The sequence below is a fragment of the Amia ocellicauda genome, chromosome 10 (genome assembly GCF_036373705.1).
Source record: "Amia ocellicauda isolate fAmiCal2 chromosome 10, fAmiCal2.hap1, whole genome shotgun sequence".
Classification (NCBI taxonomy): domain Eukaryota; kingdom Metazoa; phylum Chordata; class Actinopteri; order Amiiformes; family Amiidae; genus Amia; species Amia ocellicauda.
The window spans coordinates 21663032-21684880 of NC_089859.1; positions in this window are offsets into that span (position 1 = coordinate 21663032).

Sequence of the window (21849 nt, forward strand, 5' to 3'; positions counted from 1 at the left end):
GACAGGCAGCGGGGATGGCTCCCACCGCACGCTAATTCACCGCAGCGTCACAAGAATCACCGGCACACTCTGCATGTTGAGAGATATTAAGCAGGTTGCTGAAGGGGAAGCTGTCACTGCATTTTAAGGGGAAAAGCATGTGACGATGTGGACAGCCCACGCTAACGTGCACACAACTGTTTTCCCATGGAAGCAACTATAGAAAACCATAGAAAAAAACAATCAAATACTGTACTACTGTAGTGCATTGTGATGTCCTATGTGATGTAGATAAGTGTTTTATAGTATGGGACTACAGCAGGACAAGGGGCTATAATATAGTTTATTCTGTATACACAGGAAATACATGATGTAGCCCTGTTCCAACCAAGCTCTCAATTACTTAATTGAACCCTTAATTAAAATAATAATTGGATTACATTTGACTTTTTAGGTTGTTAAAAATTTGGTTCCTTAATAAGATAAGTCCCTCATACAATTTTAAACTTAACAACCCCTACTTTTTAAAATAATGAAAAGGCTCTAATTAAGGAAATTATTGGTTCAAGTAAGTAATTGGGAGCTTGGTTGGCACACAAACCAGCAGGGTTGGGGCTCCTCCAGTACCAGGGTTGGGAAGCACTGTACTATAGTATCTGTGCAGTATATCATGGTATGCATGGCAGTGATGTTTTATTATTATTTATTCATTTGGTAGACACTATATGTGTGCTACAGGAAACTGAAGGACGCCTTGATACTATAGCTTATTAAATCGAGTAAGTACTACATCACTACCACTGCATCTCTGATCTTCTATCAGCGTGACCGAGTGGACGTGAGAGGGGCTTCATACCTGTAAGCCCCCCCAGTCTGTACCTAATGACATGCTGCGCCTCTTTGTCATCTCTGGCGCACATTCATCGAAAATGAAAGAGGTAATTATCCGATTCCTCTCTGTGTCCCAATACTCCCTATTGCTTTCTCCGATAATATGCATCTTGAGCTAAAGGTACCACTTATAATGACACAAAATCAGTGGCTCGGGCGTCTCGTCCGTGCCTTGTTTCCAACTAATCACCAGAAAACAAAGTGAGGGACATTTTCATTCAGCTGCTTTGGCTGTTTTCCAATATCACATACAGTCATATCATATCAGAAGGTCAATTATGTTGAACGTTGACCCGAATAAACAAGGGACCAATAGATTTGCACAATATCTGTAGGTGGGGATGGGCCGGGAATAGATATTTACCATTAAACATAAAATATCAGAAATATTAGACCAATTGTGTCCGGTTGATGGAGACACTGTATACATCAGTGTAGTCGATGATCTAAGCACATATGTTAGCTTAAACATTTTCGATGGCTGATTTCTATCGTTCCAATTATTTCAGTAAAGCAAACATTTAACTAATATCTTTTTTCAACCATTTGTGGAAAGCGGAGACCGAAGGCAGGCCAGCACTTTAATCTCTGGATGCATTTCAGTTTTTTGGGGGGGAGAATAAGAGTTCCCAGAACAGAGTTTGCAAACCAAATACTCTGCTGGGAACTGGAGTGGAGAGCGGAGATCAGAAAGCCGGAGCCAGGCTGCGCGCGGCCGACACAATGCCAGTTGTCAGCCCTCGCCACGATGGCAGCCCTGTCCAGATGGAGGATCTAATCAAAGGAGCAGCAGGCAGTAATCGCGATGAGCTCTCTGTGCTTGGGGAGTGTGCCGTGGAGATGGTGCTGGGAACGGGCAGACAGAGAGACGACGCTGCAAGACCTCAATGTGCTGAGAGGAAGCGACAGCATGCGTTAACCCCTCGATGGCTCTTCTGTAGGCCTCGTCCACTCCACTCAGACAGTGCCCCCCAAGGGAGGCTTTTAACAAGACCAAGCGGTGGAGTTTGGAGACCTTCTCATGTCAATATTAACCGAGCTGTTTGCACACGCCGTGTAACAGATGTGTGGTGATGCACGGCTACAGTTAGTGTTGGGAATAATCCTGTTTCCAAGCTGCTATTCTCTTACAGGTATCCAGACTTCAGAACTGGAAGCACTGTGAACAGTTTCTGTGAAAAATGCGTTGTTTTGTTTTCCTCAAATCTGAAAAGAAATGTTTTTTGAAGGAGATATCGCACAACCTCTCACAACTGCTACATTTGTAACCTGGTAACCTCACCTGGCATTTGAAAATTAGTTAAAAAACAAACAAATACAACACAGACACACACACAAACACACACACACAGATAAAAAAAAATAAAGTGACTTAAGCAGTTAATACATGTAATCATAAACAGCCAGACAAACTCACAAGAGATTTCCTTTTGTACGTATTTAAAGTAACTATTGAAGTCCTCACATTACATTAGTACTTCCAAAGTAATCACTTACTAACAGGCCTTTCCACAAGAGCAGCATTTTCTTCCTCAGATCTTTTAATTTACACTGTAATTCATCCAGAAAAACACCCCTTTGGTCCCGGATACGCCGATGTTCCAGTTGGACAGATCGCGCTCCTCCAGTTCTGGCACGCAGTCGCGTTTCCTATCAGGGGAATTCAGCTTAAAACGCTCTTCCTACTCCAAGTCAACTTACTAATTGCATTAAATTCAGTTTTGCTGTGATTCGGGCTGGCAGGATTTGTGTTTGTGTGGCAGAATGATGGCTTACTTGTGTTTTGTTATGATATAACGAACAGCAAGAGCGAAGTGTTATACCATATATATAAAATTATGTGTTGTTTCAAAGGGCCGGTGTATTTCACCCCCAAGATGGAAGACTTTCTTTCCCATAATTACTTGTCATTTGTTCTTCCTTAAATCATTAATATATTTTTATTATTATTTAGTCATGTTTAATAATAACAACAATAATATTATTCATATGAATTAAGTGAATTGAGAAATGTATGGCAAGCCAAATTATCATTTAGAGATATCTTTAATTAATTGAAAGATATCTTCAAATATTTAAAGATATCTTCAAATCATTTCGAGATATCAGCAAATCATTTCAAGATACAGTATCTGCAAATCATTTTGAGATATCTTTAAAAAGCAGCTTACTTAGATATATCTAAATAGTTTACAGATTTCTCTAAATAATTTAAAGATATATTTAAATGATTTAGAGATACCTCGAAATATTTGAAGATATCTTGAAATTCATTTAGAGATCTCTTGCCATAGAAATGAAGGCCACAGTAACATAGTAAAGCTACTTCAAGAGCAAAGTGTATCAATATAATTGCCTCTTACTGTTTTGTAAAGACACATGTACTTTGCTTCTCATGTTTTTTTCTCACAGCTATGTTGAAATCCTGTCTGTTTGCCCAGTTAAGAAATTAAAAGCTTGATTGTTCATTAAGGAAGCTAATTACGACTTTTCAATTAAACCAACCACAAATGCATTTCAGGAACAGTCATTTTACTCTGAGATTCACAACCAGCAAACAACAAATGTCCAGATTAAGTCATGGCTTGGATCATGTATGCAGGTGATGCTTTACTATATATATGAAAAGTGAAAAACCCCAGTAAAAAGAAAACAATCACTGATTATGCTTGAAAACATGGCTATTGGATAGAGGAGGCAATACCAAATGGCTGATATTCTTTGTGGATCAGTATTACATCTCATTTAGGAGTTTCAATAGATTTATGTGTATTAATAATGCATATTTTAAGTTGATCCAGTGCAGAATAACTCCCTTTTGCTTTCCCGTCTGTGCCCTGTTTATGTATTTCATGCATGTAGCCCTGGCTGTTTCCCTCTTGTCATTCGATTACGCTCTTATATCCTCAAACACAGCTCCTGGAATAATACAGCTCTGATGGAGCCCGGGAGAATATATAAACGCAATTTACCAACGTTACACAATTCATTCCTTCTGCTGTCCTGCTGAATATCGACTCCACTGATATGAATTCAAGTCTTCAGATGAGGATCGTAACTTTGTTTCCCCAAAGATGTGCATCGCGTGTTGTATGGTCAAAGGGGTTTATAGCTGAACAAAGAATATAGCATCACAGCAATCTGCATATTCACAACAACACACTGTTGCTGGTGGGGCTGAATTCAATGTAGTCCTTTCTTTTTAATCATTATTTATACGTATAATTGGTACAAGGTGAAGCATAAAGCTGATTTACTACATCACAAGTGATCTTTCTTACATATCTGTGTAGCAGTATCTGAAATTGATCAGTCTGTTAATTTGGTTAATTGAGAACTATTAACGATTATTAAGGAACTCCAGAAAGTTTCAGCCAGGTTGATTATTAATTACTTAATTATTATGTACTTTAATTAGTATTCAATAAATAGAAGATAGCATAGAAATACATTATTATCAATATTACTACTACTACTACTACTACTACTAATCATAATACTAATAACTAGTTAGCAGTGATCAGGAACTTAAATTAAATAATACAATGTAATATCTTTTTTCTATTCTGGGAGTAATTATCTACTTCTTGTGACACTTTTTGTTCCATATTTCAAGAGCTGATTGAAAATGATTCACACCGTTTTTTCTTAATAATGATAGACATGGAATTGTGCAATGGAAACGATAATTACTCCACACTTATACAAATGAACTTGGGGACCCGAGTGAAGGCACTGATTGACCGCCCTGCCAGTCATATCCTTTTCAAATTACCCTTTTTCTCTTTAGTGGGCCCCTTCAGTCCACAACTGTTCGGCTCCGCATCCCTAATTTGCATTCCAGCTGCCCTCTCCGGTGTGATCCGAGAGAGTCCCTCCGTTTCCACGTTGAAGATGTTATTAAATGTGTAAAGACTGAGCTGTGTGTATCAAAGCTATTCATTATTGTAATTCATTAGGGGACTGTGAGCTGTAAAACCTTAGTGCACCCCTGCTTCTCCACACCGATCCATTTAAACACTTAAGAGGTAGACGGATACACAGTTCACACACAAATGTTTGATTGCTCTGGCTGAGGCAGGAAGTGCATTGATTGCTCATATTGCCCGTCTTAGACCTGCGAACAACTTCCTATTCCGGTAATTCCTATAATTAAATCACATGCATCTAAAGAGCGATTTAACTCGGATTTGCTGAAGAGGGATAGGAGGAGAGGTCAGCTGTATTTCTATTCTCTTAGCCTACATTAACAACTGTTCCTGCTTTCAATCTGAACTGTGGACGGCCCGTGCGGATGATATTGAGAGGCGAGTCGAGTGTGAGCTGAAAGGACAAAAACGCGGGTTCAGAAAATGAAAGCCTGGGACATTTAAAGTGCATATCTATAGTGTAGGAATGTAGTTAAATAAGTAAAGGCTTAAATAAATGAAGGGCTTAACGTTAAGCAACACAGAAAAATAGAAAAAAAAGCGATCTTAGGCAGGTTATCTCTTATTATGTCGGTTTTGTTTTGTTTTGTCTCTGATAGGTAATGGCCTCCATTCTGTCTGTGTAAAGGTTTAATGTCATGGCACAGAAATAATGTGCATATGATTGCTTAGGCTGCTTGATCAACTCAGATATCTATATTGTCCCCATTGGTTGCTTATGAAATATCCCCAGCCATTCAATCAACAATCCACACCTTATAAAACACACTTACATTGTTGTGTGGAAAGCATGGACTAGTACTAGTAGCTGATAATAATATCGGAATATTGTATATTGTATACACAGATTGCACACCTATGAAATATCAGTTCTCACATACATCAATACAGTGAGGGAAAGTATTTGATCCCCTGCTGATTTTGTACGTTTGCCCACTGACAAAGAAATGATCAGTCTATAATTGTAATGGTAGGTGTATTTTAACAGTGAGAGACAGAATAACAACAAAAAAATCCAGAAAAACGCATTTCAAAAAAGTTAGTTATAAATTGATTTGCATGTTAATGAGGGAAATAAATATTTGATCCCCTATTAATCAGCAAGATTTCTGGCTCCCAGGTGTCTTTTATACTGGTAACGAGCTGAGATTAGGAGCACTCTCTTAAAGGGAGCGCCCCTAATCTCAGCTCGTTACCTGTATAAAAGACACCTGTCCACAGAAGCATCAATCAATCAGATTCCAAACTCTCCACCATGGCCAAGACCAAAGAGCTGTCCACGGATGTCAGGGACAAGATTGTAGACCTACACAAGGCTGGAATGGGCTTCAAGACCATTGCCAAGCAGCTTGGTGAGAAGGCGACAACAGTTGGTGGGATTATTTGCAAATGGATCTGGGGCTCCATGCAAGATCTCACCTCGTGGAGTTTCAATGATCATGAGAATGGTGAGGAATCATCCCAGAACTACACGGGAGGATCTTGTTAATGATTTCAAGGCAGCTGGGACCATAGTCACCAAGAAAACAATTGGTAACACACTACGCCGTGAAGGACTGAAATCCTGCAGCGCCCGCAAGGTCCCCCTGCTCAAGAAAGCACATGTACAGGCCCGTCTGAAGTTTGCCAATGAACATCAGAATGATTCAGAGGAGAACTGGGTGAAAGTGTTGTGGTCAGATGAGACCAAAATCGTGCTCTTTGGCATCAACTCAACTCGCCGTGTTTGGAGGAGGAGGAATGACCCCAAGAACACCATCCCCACCGTCAAACATGGAGGTGGAAACATTATGCTTTGGGAGTGTTTTTCTGCTAAGGGGACAGGACAACTGCACCGCATCAAAGGGACGATGGACTGGGCCATGTACCCTCAAATCTTGGGTGAGAACCTCCTTCCTTCAGCCAGGGCATTGAAAATGGGTCGTGGATGGTATTCCAGCATGACAATGACCCAAAACACACAGCCAAGGCAACAAAGGAGTGGCTCAAGAAGAAGCACATTAAGGTCCTGGAGTGGCCTAGCCAGTCTCCAGACCTTAATCCCATAGAAAATCTGTGGAGGGAGCTGAAGGTTCGAGTTGTCAAACGTCAGCCTTGAAACCTTAATGACTTGGAGAGGATCTGCAAAGAGGAGTGGGACAAAATCCCTCCTGAGATGTGTGCAAACCTGGTGGCCAACTACAAGAAACGTTTGACCTCTGTGATTGCCAACAAGGGTTTTGCCACCAAGTACTAAGTCAAAGGGATCAAATACTTATTTCCCTCATTAACATGCAAATCAATTTATAAATTTTTTGAAATGCGTTTTTCTGTTTTTTTTTTTTGTTATTCTGTCTCTCACTGTTAAAATACACCTACCATTAAAATTATAGACTGATCATTTCTTTGTCAGTGGGCAAACGTACAAAATTAGCAGGGGATCAAATACTTTTTTCCCTCACTGCAAATAATAAGAAAGCTACTCAAAAATATTAAATAAACATGAAAAGTTTTTCTCTCATTACATTAAAGTCTTAGGACTGAGTCCAAAAATGAGTCCAGTTTCCTATGAGGTACCATGGTTTAACTGGTTTAACTGGTTTGGGTTGAGTTCTCTGTTTTAGAGAGTCCCTTTAACCAGTAGCTCACAAACTGTCAGAGCAGCAATGACCAGTGGACCAGTGTTTGGGAAGCACTGCCCTGTACAACATTACTGTTCATTTTTTATGTGGGGATGCAATCTGAAGAGACTTGTTTTGGAAGACACTAGGAAATACTTTACAGGAGCAATTATACCTGTTCCCCCTTTAAATAGTCCAGAACAGCAGCATTGATCTTCCCGAGTTCTGAACAAAGCCACACTCCTTGTTAGCAGATAGTTAATAGTTTAGCAGGAAGTTGTGGGAGCTGCTCCATGCCTCTGGAAACACAAGTGAAGAGCGGAGAAGCAGACGATTGCTCACGTTAAACAGTGCCAGTGTTGGTAACCTTGGGAAAACAGCCAAAAGGGTTTTCAAATTCGTCTTATTTTGTAAAAGAAAAAAATCTATATTGACATAAACACTTACAGGGGACAACCTAATTTAGCAATAACTCTAAGGAACACTTCTTCTAAACTGAACAATCCAGCGACGCGGTGGCCGACAGCCGGCTTTATCCGCCTTGTTAATGCTAAGCTCGCAGATGAGGAACACTCTCCGGCCCACAGTCACAAATATCAATGATTAAGTGTTCACTCCACTCTCTCATTTCAAGATCAATATATTTCCCCTGCAGGGCTGCATGGAGAAGTAAAGCAGTTAAGGCCTAAAAACATAATGGTCCCCTCAGAAAGTATTGATTTCTTAATCAATGGGAGTTCATGATCCCCAGTAAATAACTTCTTTAATACAACAGTAAAACATTTAGATTTTTTTACTAGGCACTAGAGTGGCTGGACTATATATATACATACATATATACGGCATGAATCTGTGCTGAGGTAGTGAAAGAATTAGGCGCTGTGTTTTCTCACACAGGAGGAGAAAAACTTCACCGAAAAACATTCGATAAATGCTCTTCAATTAGCCGAGATTGAGTAGGATCTCATGGCTTTCGCATTCACTTGCCAATCACTCCTGTTGTTAAGGTTATAAATCATTAGCAACTCTCAACCTTGTGGGCCGTTAGTGCTCTTCTGTCAATGGGAGAACAGTGCCCGGCTCCTGTGCCTGTCAGGACCCATTGTGAGGAGACACGCACAGTGATATTCTGTTTGTCCCTCAATTGAAATGGACAAGACAGCAACCTGAAGTCCAGATCTCACTGAAATGTATAAACTTTAGAGTTCATCCCAACTTTTCTAAAGTCATGTCTGGAAAGCTAATGGCCGATACATCCTGTGTAATAAATACTGGTGAACAACACTAGAAGCTGTTGAAGAGAGAATATGTAGAGAGACACTTAATTTGTAACATTTTAACAAGGTGTTCTGTTGGTTTTCGCCATTTTCTGAATATTTGTGAGTGTTTTACAGTTTGGTTAGGCCTACTTGTAAGTAATCCAAGGGAGGGATTAAACATTCTCTGGACAAGTGCCATTGTTCACCAAGAAATAATCCCCACTAGCCTATTCAAGTTAAGATGATTGGAATTGATCCCTCACATAAAGGAGACAAATTGAACAAGTTCCAAAACAATCTGATTTGATCCAATTTTATTGTCTAAGCCGCTGGCACAATATGAGGCAGTTTATCGACACCACTCAGTCCCATTAAAACAATGCTTTTGCAATAACGATTCAGCTGCAATATTTACGATTTACGATTTAACAGGTACGAAGCAATTGTTTAAATTCTTTGTATGCCTCTTTTGAACTTTTAATTTCCTTTAAAATTTCTTTGAGTCTCAAATTATTTCCTTCCAGAAGCATGAGACAAAGCCCATGGCCTCCGATACGCCTTCAAGACTTTCTCCTGTAAGCCCAGAATGCCTATAGCCCATTTATCCCACCAAATCTGTGGATCTTTTGCAGGGGAACAGATAACACCCGGAAACTGCAGATGCTGAGAAGCACAACGAGTCACTCATGTGTGGAGAACTTTCTCCCCAAAGGACTTCAGTGGCTTCAGCTTCATGAAAGGACTTCCACCCACCCAAATGTCTTGTGAATCCATTGGCATATTTGACTCCTTATACCACTGCTCGTATCATCTTTTATCCATGCTGGTGGAAGCACAGTGTTCATAAACATCTAATTTAAAATGATGTGTTCATGTGCCTTTTGTCACAAAGAGTTTTGAAACATTTTTCCAGGAATTTCGATCATGGTTTTGTTGTTGGTTTGGGAGTAAACGTCCGTAGCACTGTAGAGAGAGAGAGACAGACATATAAGATACACGTGCTGTCAGAGGCGCAGTGTTTGTGATGAATCCGCAGGTCTCTAACTGCAGCCCGAGCTTTCTTATCAGCTGGAAATGCACAAGCAGGGTTGTTTTAGCTGCAGCCGTCTGTTCCTTGCTACTGCAGCTTTGTGTTGGGTTTACTCTAAGCTTTGTCTGCTTTGTTTGATTTCCAATTCTAAAAGCTTAGGGGATTAATCATCCCTTCACCGTATTCACTGTTCATTTTCATACCACAAGCAGTTTATTTTAATATTGCAAAGGTTTTTATACATAATTTTTCATTTACAATAATAATAATACTCTTAAATATGACTGAGATATATACTGTAATAGTAGAATATAATTAAAATGTTGTGTAACTATCTGCATCTTGTGCGGAACTTAAGTAATGAAGTATTTTGTGAGGAAGAACGTAGTGGACTGCAGACTGAGGCCACTTCGGCATGTTGTTGTAACAGCAGTGATGTACTCTTATACGTGGAGCAACACACTGTGAAATAATTGCTGCTGCTCAAAAAGGACGTCCACTAATGGAACCCCAGCAGCACTCGACTTCATTTCCACGTTGTTTCGTGGTTGAAATCTAGTTGCGACGTGGATCAACAAGAATACAACTGCTATTCAACGTGGTTTTGGCAAGGATTCATCAACGTCGAAATATACGTTGCTTTCAGGTTGAATAGACGTCGTGACAGTCAAAACAATCAAACAGACCCCAGATAACAAACACAATATCCTCTCAAACAAATGTATTTCCCCAGACAGTACTTTTTTCATGGGTGTATTTTGAGTGACACTGTAAAAAATTCCCAAAATTCCCCTTAAAAAACAAAACACACACACGCACACATTTTATATTTGTATATACATATAATATATATATATATATATATATATACACACAGCAGACATATATATCTGTTAATATACATACATAAAAACACATACATGTATATGTATGTGTGTGTGTGTGTGTGTATAAATATAATGGTACTCTATGACAAACCGCTTAGCTGACGAATCAGAGTCGGAAAGGGTCAAGTAATCAGCCAATGAGATGAAAGCGGGAAAGACTCTAAACTTGAACACAGCCTGGGAAGAGCCTCCATTGTAACTGCGCTGGCTGTGTGGAGGAAGGGTTTCTCAAGTAAGAGTGTATATATATATATATATATATATATTTTGTGTAGGCTATTGAAAGGGTATTTGCTGCTTAAATGTTTAACTGCTATATACTGTAGAAAATGATGAAGGTATATAATTAGAATTTAAGCACATTTCTCTAAAGGAAAAATATGAGTGAGTTTCGTTAATTTAAATAAGTAATTAACGGCTAGTTTTACTAGCAAAATATTTCAGTACAGGATAACAAAACTGTATTATATGTGCATTAATCAAATGCATTATCAAAATAGTAACTACAATTAAAATATTTTATGATGATATTAGAAATTTGAAAAATGTCGGTGCATAGTTTTTTTGTTTTTCTTTACTTTAATTCAACTGGAGACCTGTATACAACATATTGGAAAAACTGTGGGTGTGTATAAAAGTGCTCTCTAACCATAACTTGCATGGAACTAGTTTTAAAAAGATTGATAGCATTTTTAAAATCTGTTTTTCAGGTTCAATATACAGTGTAGAAATTCTACACAAATAATGTGTTAATAGTCCTGTGACACATTTTGTGTTATTTTCTACACAATATGTGCAGGGTTCTGTCTTTCTTCTAACACACGACAATAAAGTAATTTCAGCCACAAAAACGATGTTTGGAGTTTTCATTCTGGGTTCATCCTGAAGCTGTAGTGTTTTTTCCTCTACTGTTTTTGTATAGTTGACACCAACAAAGTGTATTTTAGTTGTTTTCTTTTCTTCTCCCCCCAGATTAACTCTGTCATCACTCTCTCTCTCTTTCTGTTTGTTTGCATTTGCTGATTAAATTGTTGTTTACAGGAATGTTGACAAATGACATTGATTCCATTTGCAAATCCAACCAATTTGCAACTAAATTTCAATGTTGTATACATTAGATTACATTAGAAACAATGTTGTTTCAACGTCATATTTCAACGTTGAATAAACATTGAAAATTGATTGGATTTGCAATTGGAATCGACTGTGAATTTTCAACGGTGAATCAACGTTGATGATTCAACTTCGATTCCATTTGCAAATCCAATCAATTTTCAATGAAATTTCAACTCTGTAATATGACGTTGAAACAATGTTGTTTCTAATGTATTTTGCCTGCTGGGATCATGTGCAGAAAATACTGTATCACAAATTAACTTACTTTCAAACCATATCATTCTTGTGTTTCTTCCCAGATGTCTTCATACGTTTTAAAAACATCTTCAATTATTATTATTATTTTTATTTCTTGGCAGACGCCCTTATCCAGGGCGACTTACAACATAAGTGCAAACAAAGTGCAAAAATACAGAGAAGTACAAGGCATCAATCTTTATAAATTCAACTTAGCTAAAACATAGCAATTCAAAATAATACATTTTACAAATTCCAATTTACAATTTACACAAGTACAGTAAGAGACTTCCTACATCCTGGACGGTGAAAGCTAAGTGCTGTCAAGATGTAGGGTTACAGACGAGGGCTACGGGAAAGGGAGCAAGGAGGAAAACAATCAAGAACGCGAGGAGCATAATAAGCTGAAGTGCTATCTAGCAGGGATAGAGGACTAATATTACAAGTGCTGTCAGAAGAGATGCGTCTTGAATAAGTGCTGGAATGAGGTCATGGACTCTGCTGTTTTGACTTCGGTGGGCAGGTCGTTCCACCACTTAGGGGCCCAGGATGAGAAGGAGTGGCTCTGGAGGAAGGAGAGTGGAGAGGAGGCAGAGTTAGTCTTCTGGCACTGGAGGAGCGCAGTGGTCTGGAGGGGATGTATGGAGAGACGAGTGTCTGAAGGTAGCTTGGTGCAGTGTGGTCAAGACAGCGGTAGGTGAGGGTCAAAGTCTTGAACTGAATGCGTGCCTCTATCGGGAGCCAGTGGAGGGAGCGGAGCAGTGGAGTAGCGTGTGCAAATCATGGCAGAGAGACACCAGACGAGACGCAGAGTTCTGGATGAGCTGGAGTGGCGGGTAGTGGATGCAGGCAGGCCGGCCAGGAGGGAGTTGCAGTAGTCCAGGTGGGAGAGGACCAGTGACTGGACGAGTAGCTGAGTCGAGTAGTCGGTGAGGAAGGGACGGATCCGGCGTATGTTGCTCAGGAAGAATCTGCAGGTGCGCGTCAGCATGGTGATGTGCTGGGAGTAGGAGAGCGCAGGATCGAGGGTGACTCCTAGATTTTTAGCAGAAGAAGAAGGAGAGAGTGTGGTGGATTCCAAGGGGATCGAGATGGGGAGGTCAGCATAAGGTGAGGAAGAGTGGGGGAAAAAGAGGAGATCTGATTTGGAGAGGTTGAGCTTGAGGTGGTGCGAGTGCATCCAGGCGGAAATGTCAGACAAGCAGGAAGACATGTGTGAGGGGATGAGAGGGTCAGAAGAGGGAAAAGACAGGAAGATCTGGGCATCATCAGCGTAGAAGTGGTAGGAGAAACCATGGGAAGCGATGAGGGGGCCCAGGGAGCGAGTGTAGAGAGAGAACAGGAGCGGGCCCAGGACGTAGCCTTGGGGAACGCCTCTGAGGAGAGGTTGGGGGGTGGATGAGGAGCCTCGCCATGTCACTTGGTAGGACCGGTCACTGAGGTAGGAGGAGAACCAGGTGAGAGCAGTCCCAGAGATCCCAAGGTCAGCGAGGCAGGAGAGGAGGATGGAGTGATCGACTGTGTCAAATGCTGCAGAGAGGTCAAGGAGGATGAGGACTGAGGAGAGGGAGGCGCCCGAGCACAGCTGAATGAGTCAGTGACAGCCAGGAGAGCCGTCTCAGTGGAGTGAGCTGTGCGGAAGCCGGATTGCAGAGGATCAAGATATTTACAAAAACATGCTTCACACTGGTTCACATTGAAAGTGTGGGTCTGTTGACAGCAGTATGGATACAGTAGCTTCTGCTTTGTTGATTTTCTATACTATTGCAATACTAACTAGATGCCATTAATTTAATGTTATAGCACTTCAATATCATTATTAACTTTGCCTAAAAATAGGGTATATTGACTTAATAAGTAATATGATTAATTAATGTGCCACAGCAGTCATTTTGACCTCCACCTACAATTTGATCACCATTGATTTAATAAAGCCCAGCGACACAGAAAACAGCTGTTTATAGTGGGCAAAAGTTAATATTCTTTATACAAGTTCAGTGTTGATTTAGACAATTAATTGTTGTGTGTGTTTAAAAAATATTTAAACATTATTTTTCTTTTAATATTCTGTAATTTCTTCATCTGGATAAAGTGCCTTTGAGAAGTATAATGAGCTCTTTTCCAAGCCCTTTAATACACTAAACTTTTTAATATAAAAATCCATAATGTAATTGCAATGACAAACTCAATGGAGTGTGTTTATCTTGGTTTTACACATGGGGATTTATGGGAAAATTCACCTTATGCTTAATCTCATGTTCAGTGGTGCAGAGAAAGAAAAAAATATTAAAAGACAATATTTTAAATACACTTTTAATCAAAATCAGAATGCGGACTGATAGGAATGTTATTACAGAGCACCTACTCGTACTTACTTTACATACATAATGCCTCGTATACAGGGCATTCTTATATTTATTAGACATAGCTTTGGTAAATTAAATTCACATTAAAACTAAACTATGAATTAAAATTGTTCTGTGTGAGAAAGCTGCATTCACTGCAGAACTGTCTCCCTATTAATGTGTAATGATATTTATACAAGAAGCGCTGAATGAATTAGCTGGTCAGTCCCAGCGCTGCAGAAATGGCTTCTGTTGGTCACATGTAAACATCCAGGAAAGTGTTTGAAAACACTTTGAATTGTCTATTTGGGGACAAGTTTTTATAGTTTAGATGTCAACTGTAAACTGTAAATCTTACAACAGTGATTAAATACTTTTTTAAATTTAATCTCATCCCCGTATGCACAACTCACACTGTGACTGCAGCCTTTTCTTGTTTTCTGGCGAATCCGCTTGTGGTGTGTGTAATTTAAGTCCTGTACCCTCTTTTCTATGTAAGTTAACATGACCACAAAGTCAAGAGGGGAACCCCACAACACTCTCTGCGCCGGATGAAGTGACAGCCGAGATCTCACACTGAACGGGCTGCACAAATCACTCCTGTGACCAACTTTTAAATTCATAGAGTCCAGACTATCTGTATTGTTCCAAAGTGCATCGTTTTCTGTAAGTAGTCAACTTCAGAATATATCTGGTTATTGTTTTGTTTGTCGGTTGTTGTTTCTTTGTTTTCCTCTCAGCTGTGTGCGTACAGTGGATAAAGCAATGTGTCAAATCCATCCTTTGGAAAGCTTTCACTGTAAATGATTCAGCTTTTGAAAAATAAGGTTTATTAATATACATTTTAATTTGTTTGGGGTGGGGGGTGAGATTACGGCAGCACAAAAACAGGATTACACAGACAATCTAGGAGATGGGGGTCCCCATAGGTAGGGACTGAGGGAAGAGCTTTGGTTTGCTTACAAAACATTTGACACTGCAAATGTGTTATCAGCTCCCTGCACTAGACCAGTGCTGCTTATTAACAGTACAGGAGGCTCTGGCCTATCCTCTCCGCTACATCTGGAAGGCTGAACTTAAATTTGTACCACTTCTCACACAACATGGAATATCTGATCAGCTTAGCAGGGACTCTTTGTGCGAACCGGCATTCACGGGAGGACTTTGCAAAAACCGAAATATTTCCCACCAGATAAATGCTAAACCTTTGTGTGTGCGCGGCTATAGAAGATCCTGCACACGTCTGTTTGTTCTTCTCTTTGAGGAAACTTTACCGTGGGTACCGGCGGAGCTGTATTGAAATAAGACAATGTTTTAGCAGGTGATGTGTGATGGGGGAAATTAAACAAGTGCCTTAAACACGTGTTGTGGAAACCCAGTGAGCTAAGAAGACCATGCCCTTTTGGAAGCGATCACAGAGTATCAACAGATATATCTAATTTTACATATTTAACTGAAGTAAAATATCTAAGACCTCATATTGGGAGGTTACATTTTTTTTTTCTAGGTGAATAAAATGTCCTTTTCTTGAATGTGAGAGATGCATTAATCTCAATCTTTTTGATATCCAGCTTTCATTTTAAACTAACAGCACAATTTGTGTGTGTTTGTACAATAAACACATCTAATTGAATGAAGAATGAGCCATAATATCCGATTCACTGACAGATAGTTTTAACAGCAATAAATGCAGAGTAAGACTGTGAAATGTTGGGTCAGCATATATGAGAATTGCTTTTTTCTACATTCAGTGTATTCTAGAGAAATGTATATCAATATAAAGCATTATATGGACAATTAAATTTAGCAAATAAATCAATCACATTTTTATATCCTTTCTTGTATAGAATCCTTTAGAAATAAACATGATCCTAAAATAAATTGGTATTATCCGTGACAGAATACAGCATATTGGCGAATCCTGAACGCTCACTTGAATTACAAATAGGATCATCAATAGGGGGGAACTCGGAAATGTTGCTTTTGCAAAATTTTGAAAAGTATCCTGTAATTGTAACTTCCAAACTAAAGTATAGGTTAAACCACATGGACACTATAATAGTAACCATGCAATTCCAGTCCTGATAAAAGGCTTCAGACCTCATCAATACATCACATGGCCAATCTGATTGAGCGTTATTAGAAACCCACCTGGCAGCTGCGTGTAACATCTGGGTCATTAGCATCATAATCTGTAATCTAAACTCCAGCTAAAAACCATCCAGATCTTGTGCCGTCGCCTGTTATACAACACTGATGCCCACATGGCAATCGGAAAGGCTCAGCCTCCTAAACGTTTCCTTCCTTCTTTCTTAACTCTGACGAATCAAGTCAAATCAAATGAAAATCTTCAGAGTAATAATTAGAATAAGACCCGGCGAGGCCTGGCTGGTACCAGCTTCTGGGCAGAAATCCTGGGGCTCCTGTAGATTCTCCCACCCCTCCACCCCACTTTCATCTGCAGATCATTTCAATACATTTCATTCTTCTCTTCTCTGTGGCTCTTTTGCATTGTCTCTGGTTTATTTATAGCTTCTTTCTGCACTGTTAATGGAAGATTATAACATTTTCACACATATCAACGTACTGTTATGTGGTCCAATAATACAAAATAATAGAAAGGGGTATTTGAGCTGCTCAATTCCTGACGGTTACAAGGACAGTCTTTGTTTTGCGTACACTTGGGCAAGGTGTCAATCTCTGGTCCTTTAGGACTGGTGTCCAAATATACAGAGCTGAATTGCATAAAGGGGTTACATGTGGTTATATCGGGACACATTCTGGTTGCAGAACAAATATATCTTACAGGAAAACGCATTGAGAAAGATGCCATAGAGATGTTACTTTGAGTGTCACGAGAGGTGCTTGCTGAGCTCATTTAATTTCTTTATTTGTTTTCACTTCATTGATTTATTTATTATTGTGTGTGTTTCTTTATTATTCACTTGTTTAAATCACTTGCAGCATACACGAGACTCAGACACCGTGCACTTTGATCGGATAGACCGTGGGACTGTGAACTTTTTCTTTATTATTTTCTTTTTAATCTTTTTCTCTTTGGGAATATCCTGGTGCCAATTAGTGTTTTTCCAGCGACACACTTCACTATAATTCCTGCATCAGGAACACACCAAGGCTAATTAATAAAGGTGTCGTGTTGCTCACCTATCGTAGTAAAGACAGGTGTTTGCTCAAGGAGACGAGACCCACCTGTGCACACAACACAGGGGCTTAAATGGGGCATCTTCATAAGCCATTGATGAGGCTTGCCTTGACATACTAACCCTAAAACCAAACAACCCCACTCTGTGCACCACAACCAGGATCAGTGTGTGTCGGAAACTCTAAGAGTTTGGAAACAATTGCGTGTTTCAAATCATATCCTTCTATTTGTGTAATTAAGAGGGGGTGTTTTTATTTATACAGACGGTAAGATGAGACACCATGAGCAGAAACGTCGTACGTGTCAGAGAGCTCTGTAAAATTGTTTCCGACTTTCTTTTGTTAGGGGGTTTATTTTCTCATCTGCAGGCTTTGAAGCTATTGTATGATCACAGGCCAGCCATCCTCAGACATAAGGCTTCAGAGCGATATAGTGACTTTTAGGATAATAAGATGTTGAAACCAATCAGGGGAGATATACATGTAATCTAGGGTGACACCACTACATTTCAAGGTTTAGGAAAAGTCTAATGTAGTTTAAAATCACATTCACCCTCATAATGCAATACACAGAAAGACGTGAAGCGTAAAGATATTATCCTCTCTGTGTCCATCCTTCATCCGGCTCGCCTGGGTTTTGAATAATCATTGGCGCCGCGGTCCAGATTCGGCACGGACAAACGGATTGATTTTGAAAAATGCTCAATTGTTTTGTTGTCTTTCCTGTTGTGTTTTATGGATGTGTGTGGGATGAAGTGAGTTTTTATTATTATTAGTAGTAGCAGTATTAAAATATTTGCAAACAAAGATACCGGGAGAAACACATTAATTAAAATCGTTGCCTTCTAAAGATTGGCAACGTCTTCTGCAAAATGGTTGTCTATACAATACATTGCATTTCTCAACAAAATAAGCATAATTCTCAGCTGCACGGCTCCCATTAATGGTATAAATCCATCCTGTCAGAGAAAAATGGCATGACATCGACTTAAATGTAATACGTTTGTTAGACACGGAGACTCGTTGAGCGTTAGTTAAAATAATTTGGATCTGCTTCTTTCCACAGTGTTCTTGGCCAGTTTGCCGTGTTCGGAAGATCTCATGAGACAAAAAGGCAGCTCGCTAAGCCAGATATTCATACAGACCTTAAAAAATGCGATTCACAATGGGACATCTGTACTTAGGGATGCCAAATCTCAATATAAAGACTTTATTATCCAGATCCTGTCTGGTGTTGCTTTATACCTGCTGCCAAGACACTTCGTCAACAGGAGGAGGACAACACACTTTTAAAAGCAAGGCTGTCACTCAGAGCCTTAGGAGGCAATTTTACAAGACAGGAAGCTGTAGCCTGCAATTTGGGAAATTTACGTGCCCTGTAATTTCACGCTAGTGCTGTGTACTTGTGGCTTGCAAATGGACTTTATTACATCATGCCATTTTACTTTCCATTCGAAAGAACCGCATACTGTGTACCTTCCAGGCATTCAAAAGCAATATCTGCTGGCCTTTTTTTATCTAAACTTTCTGTAACGGGCAAATAATGGAGGACAATTTTTCATTCTGTCTCGTAATGAGCGTAAGCAGTGAAAATGCTTATAATTGATTACTAAGGGAGGATTCAGTGACATTTTCTTATAGATGGCTGTGGTGGAACTGTTCATGGTTGAATGTCATTCTGGTGCATCACAGCCTGCCTTCCATAAAGAACAAACAGTCATTTGAACCGCACCCCCCCTCCCACGTCCCCCCCGCACCAAAAAAAAAGGTAATTTAAATCTAACAAATACCTTATGAAACTCTTAATGCTTTTTACCTTTTTCTTCGCACAAGTGTTCTTCTATCAATTTCCAGCTTCAGTGAAGATGAAGAGAGATAGAAGGAGAAAATTGGAAGTTTAGTTTAAAATGCAGACAAGTGTGCCTTTTCTGCTTGACAGCCCGTAACATTTCCATGCCTGTGCACTTTGCATGGCAGAATAGCTACTAGTAATAGAATTCTCCCGCAGTGGAGGTTAATTACATTTCAGCTCCTGCAAAATAAATTTGCTGTCAGCGCCGGTGACAGTAATGTGCCACTGTCACTATTTTAACCTGGAGTTTTAATTCCATGTTAATTTCTTACATCACTATACATTACTGCCTGCTCTCTCCAACGGCACCGGGTCCCCGAGGTACATGGAGGGAGAAAACACTAATACAGCAGCACATTGTGTTTTAAAGGGCTTAAGTGCATTTGAAAGAAGATATACTCAGCCTATTGGGAGGGATGTCATCTTAGTGTGGAAACACGTTAGAGGGGATGAGAAATAATGGGAGATACGAAACGCTGACCCACTAGAGATACTCAACTATGCCACCCCTTGTAGCAAGTAAAGTGGACCTCCACATAACCCAAATCCCCACTCAAAAGGATGCGGGATGCTCAACACAGATACCAAGATAAAAAAATACATTTTCTATTGATCAAGACAGGATATTGACAGAAAAAGGTTACAATGCTAAAGTTCCCCATACACAGTTAGCACATAAAACCCTCACTGACAGGTATGCAGTTAATAGAGAAGAGAAGTCTTGGTACCAAGTGCAGGCAGCACAATTCATTATTTAAGGTCACTTACTCTACCTGCAGATCTCCTGACCATTGTGGAATTTAAATTACAAACACGTGTAGTGATTTTATAACAACAATTCATGATTTAACCATTATTTAATTAAACCCTGTTGTCCCCTTCCCTGACTCTACCACAGCAGAACTGGTTCACACAGCAGATTGTGTTACATTCCTGGAGACAGGTGACAGCAGTTATAGACTGTCTGCACTGGTCAATCAAGAAACAAACAGACATACTGAATGCATATACACCGATCAGCCATAACATTATGACCACCTGCCTAATATTGTGTAGGTCCCTCTTTTGCTGCCAAAACCGCCCTGGCCTGTCAAGGCATGGACTCCACTAGACCTCTGAAGGTGTGCTGTGGTATCTGATACCAAGACGTTAGCAACAGATCCTTTAAGTCCTGTAAGTTGCGAGGTGGGGCCTCCATGGATCGGACTTGTTTGTCCAGCACATCCCACAGATGCTCCATTGGATTGAGATCTGGGGAATTTGGAGGCCAAGTCAACACCATGAACTTGTGTTTCATCAGACCAGGCCACCTTCTTCCATTGCTCTATGGTCCAGTTCTGATGCTCACGTGCCCATTGTAGGTGCTTTCGGCAGTGGACAGGGGTCAGCATGGGCACCGTGACTGGTCTGCGGCTACGCAGCCCCATACGCAACAAACTGCGATGCACTGTGTTCTGACACCTTTCTATCAGAACCAGCATTCACTTTTTCAGCAATTAGAGCTACAGTAGCTCGTCTGTTGGATCGGACCACACGGGCCAGCCTTCGCTCCCCACGTGCATCAATTAGCCTTGGCCGCCCATGATCCTGTCGCCGGTTCACCGCTTTTCCTTCCTTGGACCACTTTTGATAGGTACTGACCACTGCAGACCGGGAACACCCCACAAGAGCTGCAGTTTTGGAGATGCTCTGACCCAGTTGTCTACCATCACAGGAGGAATGATCTCTCCAAGGGTCTTCTAGTGGACCGTCCCTACCTTGGCAAGTGGAGTTGGGACCCACTTTGTGTTGGGGCAAACTTAACCTCTTTCCTTCATGAGTCTGTGCAAACAGCAAGCTGGATGTCTCTCACATGATGCTGAAGCTGCTTTACCTTGAGCTGGAGCAGTGAGGGGCTGAACTTCCTCTCGTGTCTCTAGTTAGATGGCTTTCTCCTCAGTGCTCCTCCCAGCTTAGTACCCAACAATGTGCAGGCTTCATATGGCTGTAGTGTAAATGTGTGGGGGCAGACAGTGACCCTCTTCTTTGCCCTTCCTTGGTTAGACCTTCTGTCCCTCTGTTCTCAGGTGAGCCACCAGAACCAGAAGAGGATTGTGGGCAAACCAGATCCCACAACCCCCTTGTTATTAATTTAGATAAATAAATAATTGGGTTCCTCGCTTGTGTTTACCCTGAGAACCACAAAGCTGTCTCAGTGGAAGAGTAAGAACTAAAGGAACAAATCAAAGTTAAATGGCCCCGTCACACCTGTGGTCTCGTTAACACAGCAGTGATTAGTCACATGTGTGCCCCCCCCCTCCTGCTGCACAATCACATCCTCCTCTATACCCACCTTTCAGTACTATGATTTTCCATCTCTTATATATGGATGATTCCACACATTTACATGTGATAGTATCAAGATTGACTAATCTCCATTCAATGTGACATTCCCTTCCTTGTGGATCAGTATGTTGGGTTGTTTCTGATCAACCAATACATTCTATTTTTGTGATGTTTCCTGGAGCATTCCTGTTTGCAGCATCTTAATAATATCACTTAGATACATATAATTGCACCCAC